We start from the raw sequence: 9,646 nt of genomic DNA, 5'->3' as shown, positions 1-9,646 counted from the left end.
CATTACTAGGCAGTCGCTGTGATGTTCTCTGCATTTATATGGTGGTCGCTGCGATGCTCTCTGCATTATATGGCGCTCACTGTGACGCTCTCTACATTACTAGGCAGTCGCTGTGATGTTCTCTGCATTTATATGGTGGTCGCTGCGATGCTCTTTGCATTATATGGCGCTCACTGAGACGCTCTCTACATTACTAGACAGTCGCTGTGATACTCTCTGCATTTGTATGGTGGTCACTGTGACGCTCTCTACATTACTAGACAGTCGCTGTGATACTCTCTGCATTTGTATGGTGGTCACTGTGATGCTCTCTACATTACTAGGCAGTCGGTGTGATGTTCTCTGCATTTATATGGTGGTCGCTGCGATGCTCTCTGCATTATATGGCGCTCACTGTGACGCTCTCTACGTTACTAGGCAGTTGCTGTGATGTTCTCTGAATTTTTATGGTGGTCACTGCGATGCTCTCTGCATTATAGGGCGCTCACTGTGACACTCTCTACATCACTAGGCAGTCGCTGTGATGTTCTCTGCATTTGCATGGTGGTCACTGTGACTCCCTCTACATTGCTAGGCAGTCGGTGTGATGTTCTCTGCATTTATATGGTGGTCGCTGCGATGCTCTCTGCATTATATGGCTCTCACTGTGACACTCTCTGCATTACTAGGCAGTTGCTGTGGTGTTCTCTGCATTTATATGGTGGTCACTGCGATGCTCTCTGCATTATAGGGTGCTCACTGTGACACTCTCTACATTACTAGGCAGTCGCTGTGATTTTCTCTGCATTTATATGGTGGTCGCTGCGATGCTCTCTGCATTATATGGCGCTCACTGTGACGCTCTCTACATTACTAGACAGTCGCTGTGATACTCTCTGCATTTGTATGGTGGTCACTGTGACGCTCTCTACATTACTAGGCAGTCGCTGTGATGTTCTCTGCATTTATATGGTGGTCGCTGCAATGCTCTCTGCATTATAGGGTGCTCACTGTGACACTCTCTACATTACTAGGCAGTCGCTGTGATGTTCTCTGCATTTATATGGTGGTCGCTGCGATGCTCTCTGCATTATATGGCGCTCACTGTGACGCTCTCTACATTACTAGGCAGTCGCTGTGATGTTCTCTGCATTTATATGGCGCTCACTGAGACGCTCTCTACATTACTAGACAGTCGCTGTGATACTCTCTGCATTTGTATGGTGGTCACTGTGACGCTCTCTACATTACTAGACAGTCGCTGTGATACTCTCTGCATTTGTATGGTGGTCACTGTGATGCTCTCTACATTACTAGGCAGTCGGTGTGATGTTCTCTGCATTTATATGGTGGTCGCTGCGATGCTCTCTGCATTATATGGCGCTCACTGTGACGCTCTCTACGTTACTAGGCAGTTGCTGTGATGTTCTCTGAATTTTTATGGTGGTCACTGCGATGCTCTCTGCATTATTGGGCGCTCACTGTGACACTCTCTACATCACTAGGCAGTCGCTGTGATGTTCTCTGCATTTGCATGGTGGTCACTGTGACGCTCTCAACATTACTAGGCAGTCGGTGTGATGTTCTCTGCATTTATATGGTGGTCGCTGCGATGCTCTCTGGATTATATGGCGCTCACTGTGACACTCTCTACATTACAAGGCTGTTGCTGTGGTGTTCTCTGCATTTATAAGGTGGTCACTGCAATGCTCTCTGCATTATATGGCGCTCACTGTGACGCTCTCTACATTACTAGGCAGTTGCTGTGGTGTTCTCTGCATTTATATGGTGGTCACTGCGATGCTCTCTGCATTATATGGCGCTCACTGTGACGCTCTCTACATTACTAGGCAGTTGCTGTGGTGTTCTATGCATTTATAAGGTGGTCACTGCGATGCTCTCTACATTATATGGCGCTCACTGTGACGCTCTCTACATTACTAGGCAGTTGCTGTGATGTTCTCTGCATTTATATGGTGGTCACTGCGATGCTCTCTGCATTATAGGGCGCTCACTGTGACCTTCTCTACATTACTAGGCAGTCGCTGTGATGTTCTCTGCATTTGTATGGTGCTCACTGTGATGCTCTCTACATTACTAGACAGTCGCTGTGATGTTCTCTGCATTTATATGGTGGTCGCTGCGATGCTCTCTGCATTATATGGCGCTCACTGTGATGCTCTCTACATTACTAGGTAGTCGCTGTGATGTTCTCTGGATTTGTATGGCGCTCACTGTGACACTTTCTACATTGCTAGGCAGTCGCTGTGATGTTCTCTACATTTATATGGTGGTCGCTGCGATGCTCTCTGCATTATATGGCGCTCACTGTGACGCTCTCTACATTACTAGACAGTCGCTGTGATACTCTCTGCATTTGTATGGTGGTCACTGTGATGCTCTCTACATTACTAGGCAGTCGGTGTGATGTTCTCTGCATTTATAAGGTCGCTGCGATGCTCTCTGCATTATATGGCGCTCACTGTGACGCTCTCTACATTACTAGGCAGTTGCTGTGATGTTCTCTGCATTTTTATGGTGGTCACTGCGATGCTCTCTGTATTATAGGGCGCTCACTGTCACACTCTCTACATCACTAGGCAGTCGCTGTGATGTTCTCTGCATTTGCATGGTGGTCACTGTGACGCTCTCTACATTACTAGGCAGTCGGTGTGATGTTCTCTGCCTTTATATGGTGGTCGCTGCGATGCTCTCTGCATTATATGGCTCTCACTGTGACACTCTCTGCATTACTAGGCAGTTGCTGTGGTGTTCTCTGCATTTAAATGGTGGTCACTGCGATGCTCTCTGCATTATAGGGTGCTCACTGTGACACTCTCTACATTGCTAGGCAGTCGCTGTGATGTTCTCTGCATTTGTATGGTGGTCACTGCGATGCTCTCTGCATTATAGGGCGCTCACTGTGACCTTCTCTACATTACTAGGCAGTCGCTGTGATGTTCTCTGCATTTGTATGGTGCTCACTGTGACGCTCTCTACATTACTAGACAGTCGCTGTGATGTTCTCTGCATTTATATGGTGGTCGCTGCGATGCTCTCTGCATTATATGGCGCTCACTGTGATGCTCTCTACATTACTAGGTAGTCGCTGTGATGTTCTCTGCATTTGTATGGCGCTCACTGTGACACTCTCTACATTACTAGGCAGTCGCTGTGATGTTCTCTGCATTTATATGGTGGTCGCTGCGATGCTCTCTGCATTATATGGCGCTCACTGTGACGCTCTCTACATTACTAGACAGTCGCTGTGATACTCTCTGCATTTGTATGGTGGTCAATGTGACGCTCTCTACATTACTAGGCAGTCGGTGTGATGTTATCTGCATTTATAAGGTCGCTGCGATGCTCTCTGCATTATATGGTGCTCACTGTGACGCTCTCTACATTACTAGGCAGTTGCTGTGATGTTCTCTGCATTTATATGGTGGTCACTGCGATGCTCTCTGCATTATAGGGCGCTCACTGTGACCTTCTCTACATTACTAGGCAGTCGCTGTGATGTTCTCTGCATTTGTATGGTGGTCACTGTGACGCTCTCTACATTACTAGACAGTCGCTGTGATGTTCTCTGCATTTATATGGTGGTCGCTGCGATGCTCTCTGCATTATATGGCGCTCACTGTGATGCTCTCTACATTACTAGGCAGTCGCTGTGATGTTCTCTGCATTTATATGGTGGTCGCTGCGATGCTCTCTGCATTATATGGCGCTCACTGTGACGCTCTCTACATTACTAGACAGTCGCTGTGATACTCTCTGCATTTGTATGGTGGTCACTGTGACGCTCTCTACATTACTAGGCAGTCGCTGTGATGTTCTCTGCATTTATATGGTGGTCGCTGCGATGCTCTCTGCATTATATGGCGCTCACTGTGATGCTCTCTACATTACTAGGCAGTTGCTGTGATGTTCTCTGCATTTTTATGGTGGTCACTGCGATGCTCTCTGCATTATAGGGCGCTCACTGTGACACTCTCTACATCACTAGGCAGTCGCTGTGATGTTCTCTGCATTTGCATGGTGGTCACTGTGACGCCCTCTACATTACTAGGCAGTCGGTGTGATGTTCTCTGCATTTATATGGTGGTCGCTGCGATGCTCTCTGCATTATATGGCTCTCACTGTGACACTCTCTGCATTACTAGGCAGTTGCTGTGGTGTTCTCTGCATTTATATGGTGGTCACTGCGATGCTCTCTGCATTATAGGGTGCTCACTGTGACACTCTCTACATTACTAGGCAGTCGCTGTGATTTTCTCTGCATTTATATGGTGGTCGCTGCGATGCTCTCTGCATTATATGGCGCTCACTGTGACGCTCTCTACATTACTAGACAGTCGCTGTGATACTCTCTGCATTTGTATGGTGGTCACTGTGACGCTCTCTACATTACTAGGCAGTCGCTGTGATGTTCTCTGCATTTATATGGTGGTCGCTGCAATGCTCTCTGCATTATAGGGTGCTCACTGTGACACTCTCTACATTACTAGGCAGTCGCTGTGATGTTCTCTGCATTTATATGGTGGTCGCTGCGATGCTCTCTGCATTATATGGCGCTCACTGTGACGCTCTCTACATTACTAGGCAGTCGCTGTGATGTTCTCTGCATTTATATGGTGGTCGCTGCGATGCTCTTTGCATTATATGGCGCTCACTGAGACGCTCTCTACATTACTAGACAGTCGCTGTGATACTCTCTGCATTTGTATGGTGGTCACTGTGACGCTCTCTACATTACTAGACAGTCGCTGTGATACTCTCTGCATTTGTATGGTGGTCACTGTGATGCTCTCTACATTACTAGGCAGTCGGTGTGATGTTCTCTGCATTTATATGGTGGTCGCTGCGATGCTCTCTGCATTATATGGCGCTCACTGTGACGCTCTCTACGTTACTAGGCAGTTGCTGTGATGTTCTCTGAATTTTTATGGTGGTCACTGCGATGCTCTCTGCATTATATGGCGCTCACTGTGACACTCTCTACATCACTAGGCAGTCGCTGTGATGTTCTCTGCATTTGCATGGTGGTCACTGTGACGCTCTCAACATTACTAGTCAGTCGGTGTGATGTTCTCTGCATTTATATGGTGGTCGCTGCGATGCTCTCTGGATTATATGGCGCTCACTGTGACACTCTCTACATTACAAGGCTGTTGCTGTGGTGTTCTCTGCATTTATAAGGTGGTCACTGCGATGCTCTCTGCATTATATGGCGCTCACTGTGACGCTCTCTACATTACTAGGCAGTTGCTGTGGTGTTCTCTGCATTTATATGGTGGTCACTGCGATGCTCTCTGCATTATATGGCGCTCACTGTGACGCTCTCTACATTACTAGGCAGTTGCTGTGGTGTTCTATGCATTTATAAGGTGGTCACTGCGATGCTCTCTACATTATATGGCGCTCACTGTGACGCTCTCTACATTACTAGGCAGTTGCTGTGATGTTCTCTGCATTTATATGGTGGTCACTGCGATGCTCTCTGCATTATAGGGCGCTCACTGTGACCTTCTCTACATTACTAGGCAGTCGCTGTGATGTTCTCTGCATTTGTATGGTGCTCACTGTGATGCTCTCTACATTACTAGACAGTCGCTGTGATGTTCTCTGCATTTATATGGTGGTCGCTGCGATGCTCTCTGCATTATATGGCGCTCACTGTGATGCTCTCTACATTACTAGGTAGTCGCTGTGATGTTCTCTGGATTTGTATGGCGCTCACTGTGACACTTTCTACATTGCTAGGCAGTCGCTGTGATGTTCTCTACATTTATATGGTGGTCGCTGCGATGCTCTCTGCATTATATGGCGCTCACTGTGACGCTCTCTACATTACTAGACAGTCGCTGTGATACTCTCTGCATTTGTATGGTGGTCACTGTGATGCTCTCTACATTACTAGGCAGTCGGTGTGATGTTCTCTGCATTTATAAGGTCGCTGCGATGCTCTCTGCATTATATGGCGCTCACTGTGACGCTCTCTACATTACTAGGCAGTTGCTGTGATGTTCTCTGCATTTTTATGGTGGTCACTGCGATGCTCTCTGTATTATAGGGCGCTCACTGTCACACTCTCTACATCACTAGGCAGTCGCTGTGATGTTCTCTGCATTTGCATGGTGGTCACTGTGACGCTCTCTACATTACTAGGCAGTCGGTGTGATGTTCTCTGCCTTTATATGGTGGTCGCTGCGATGCTCTCTGCATTATATGGCTCTCACTGTGACACTCTCTGCATTACTAGGCAGTTGCTGTGGTGTTCTCTGCATTTAAATGGTGGTCACTGCGATGCTCTCTGCATTATAGGGTGCTCACTGTGACACTCTCTACATTACTAGGCAGTCGCTGTGATGTTCTCTGCATTTGTATGGTGGTCACTGCGATGCTCTCTGCATTATAGGGCGCTCACTGTGACCTTCTCTACATTACTAGGCAGTCGCTGTGATGTTCTCTGCATTTGTATGGTGCTCACTGTGACGCTCTCTACATTACTAGACAGTCGCTGTGATGTTCTCTGCATTTATATGGTGGTCGCTGCGATGCTCTCTGCATTATATGGCGCTCACTGTGATGCTCTCTACATTACTAGGTAGTCGCTGTGATGTTCTCTGCATTTGTATGGCGCTCACTGTGACACTCTCTACATTACTAGGCAGTCGCTGTGATGTTCTCTGCATTTATATGGTGGTCGCTGCGATGCTCTCTGCATTATATGGCGCTCACTGTGACGCTCTCTACATTACTAGACAGTCGCTGTGATACTCTCTGCATTTGTATGGTGGTCAATGTGACGCTCTCTACATTACTAGGCAGTCGGTGTGATGTTCTCTGCATTTATAAGGTCGCTGCGATGCTCTCTGCATTATATGGTGCTCACTGTGACGCTCTCTACATTACTAGGCAGTTGCTGTGATGTTCTCTGCATTTTTATGGTGGTCACTGCGATGCTCTCTGTATTATAGGGCGCTCACTGTCACACTCTCTACATCACTAGGCAGTCGCTGTGATGTTCTCTGCATTTGCATGGTGGTCACTGTGACGCTCTCTACATTACTAGGCAGTCGGTGTGATGTTCTCTGCCTTTATATGGTGGTCGCTGCGATGCTCTCTGCATTATATGGCGCTCACTGTGACGCTCTCTACATTACTAGGCAGTCGCTGTGATGTTCTCTGCATTTATATGGTGGTCGCTGCAATGCTCTCTGCATTATATGGCGCTCACTGTGACGCCCTCTACATTACAAGGCAGTTGCTGTGGTGTTCTCTGCATTTATAAGGTGGTCACTGCGATGCTCTCTGCATTATATGGCGCTCACTGTGATGCTCTCTACATTACTAGGCAGTCGCTGTGATGTTCTCTGCATTTATATGGAGGTCACTGCGATGCTCTCTGCATTATAAGGCACTCACTGTGACGCTCTCTAAATTACTAGGCAGTTGCTGTGATGTTCTCTGCATTTATATGGTGGTCACTGCGATGCTCTCTGCATTATAGGGTGCTCACTGTGACACTCTCTACATTACTAGGCAGTCGCTGTGATGTTCTCTGCATTTATATGGTGGTCGCTGCGATGCTCTCTGCATTATATGGCGCTCACTGTGACGCTCTCTACATTACTAGGCAGTCGCTGTGATGTTCTCTGCATTTATATGGTGGTCGCTGCGATGCTCTTTGCATTATATGGCGCTCACTGTGACGCTCTCTACATTACTAGACAGTCGCTGTGATACTCTCTGCATTTGTATGGTGGTCACTGTGACGCTCTCTACATTACTAGACAGTCGCTGTGATACTCTCTGCATTTGTATGGTGGTCACTGTGATGCTCTCTACATTACTAGGCAGTCGGTGTGATGTTCTCTGCATTTATATGGTGGTCGCTGCGATGCTCTCTGCATTATATGGCGCTCACTGTGACGCTCTCTACGTTACTAGGCAGTTGCTGTGATGTTCTCTGAATTTTTATGGTGGTCACTGCGATGCTCTCTGCATTATTGGGCGCTCACTTTGACACTCTCTACATCACTAGGCAGTCGCTGTGATGTTCTCTGCATTTGCATGGTGGTCACTGTGACGCTCTCAACATTACTAGGCAGTCGGTGTGATGTTCTCTGCATTTATATGGTGGTCGCTGCGATGCTCTCTGGATTATATGGCGCTCACTGTGACACTCTCTACATTACAAGGCTGTTGCTGTGGTGTTCTCTGCATTTATAAGGTGGTCACTGCGATGCTCTCTGCATTATATGGCGCTCACTGTGACGCTCTCTACATTACTAGGCAGTTGCTGCGGTGTTCTCTGCATTTATATGGTGGTCACTGCGATGCTCTCTGCATTATATGGCGCTCACTGTGACGCTCTCTACATTACTAGGCAGTTGCTGTGGTGTTCTATGCATTTGTATGGTGCTCACTGTGATGCTCTCTACATTACTAGGTATTCGCTGTGATGTTCTCTGGATTTGTATGGCGCTCACTGTGACACTTTCTACATTGCTAGGCAGTCGCTGTAATGTTCTCTGCATTTATATGGTGGTCGCTGCGATGCTCTCTGCATTATATGGCGCTCACTGTGACGCTCTCTACATTACTAGACAGTCGCTGTGATACTCTCTGCATTTGTATGGTGGTCACTGTGATGCTCTCTACATTACTAGGCAGTCGGTGTGATGTTCTCTGCATTTATAAGGTCGCTGCGATGCTCTCTGCATTATATGGCGCTCACTGTGACGCTCTCTACATTACTAGGCAGTTGCTGTGATGTTCTCTGCATTTTTATGGTGGTCACTGCGATGCTCTCTGTATTATAGGGCGCTCACTGTCACACTCTCTACATCACTAGGCAGTCGCTGTGATGTTCTCTGCATTTGCATGGTGGTCACTGTGACGCTCTCTACATTACTAGGCAGTCGGTGTGATGTTCTCTGCCTTTATATGGTGGTCGCTGCGATGCTCTCTGCATTATATGGCTCTCACTGTGACACTCTCTGCATTACTAGGCAGTTGCTGTGGTGTTCTCTGCATTTAAATGGTGGTCACTGCGATGCTCTCTGCATTATAGGGTGCTCACTGTGACACTCTCTACATTACTAGGCAGTCGCTGTGATGTTCTCTGCATTTGTATGGTGGTCACTGCGATGCTCTCTGCATTATAGGGCGGTCACTGTGACCTTCTCTACATTACTAGGCAGTCGCTGTGATGTTCTCTGCATTTGTATGGTGCTCACTGTGACGCTCTCTACATTACTAGACAGTCACTGTGATGTTCTCTGCATTTATATGGTGGTCGCTGCGATGCTCTCTGCATTATATGGCGCTCACTGTGATGCTCTCTACATTACTAGGTAGTCGCTGTGATGTTCTCTGCATTTGTATGGCGCTCACTGTGACACTCTCTACATTACTAGGCAGTCGCTGTGATGTTCTCTGCATTTATATGGTGGTCGCTGCGATGCTCTCTGCATTATATGGCGCTCACTGTGACGCTCTCTACATTACTAGACAGTCGCTGTGATACTCTCTGCATTTGTATGGTGGTCACTGTGACGCTCTCTACATTACTAGGCAGTCGGTGTGATGTTCTCTGCATTTATAAGGTCGCTGCGATGCTCTCTGCATTATATGGCGCTCACTGTGACGCTCTCTA

The sequence above is a fragment of the Taudactylus pleione genome, unplaced genomic scaffold (assembly GCF_031769625.1).
Source record: "Taudactylus pleione unplaced genomic scaffold, aTauple2 ptg000041l, whole genome shotgun sequence".
Lineage (NCBI taxonomy): Eukaryota > Metazoa > Chordata > Amphibia > Anura > Myobatrachidae > Taudactylus > Taudactylus pleione.
This window is presented reverse-complemented; position numbering follows the sequence as displayed.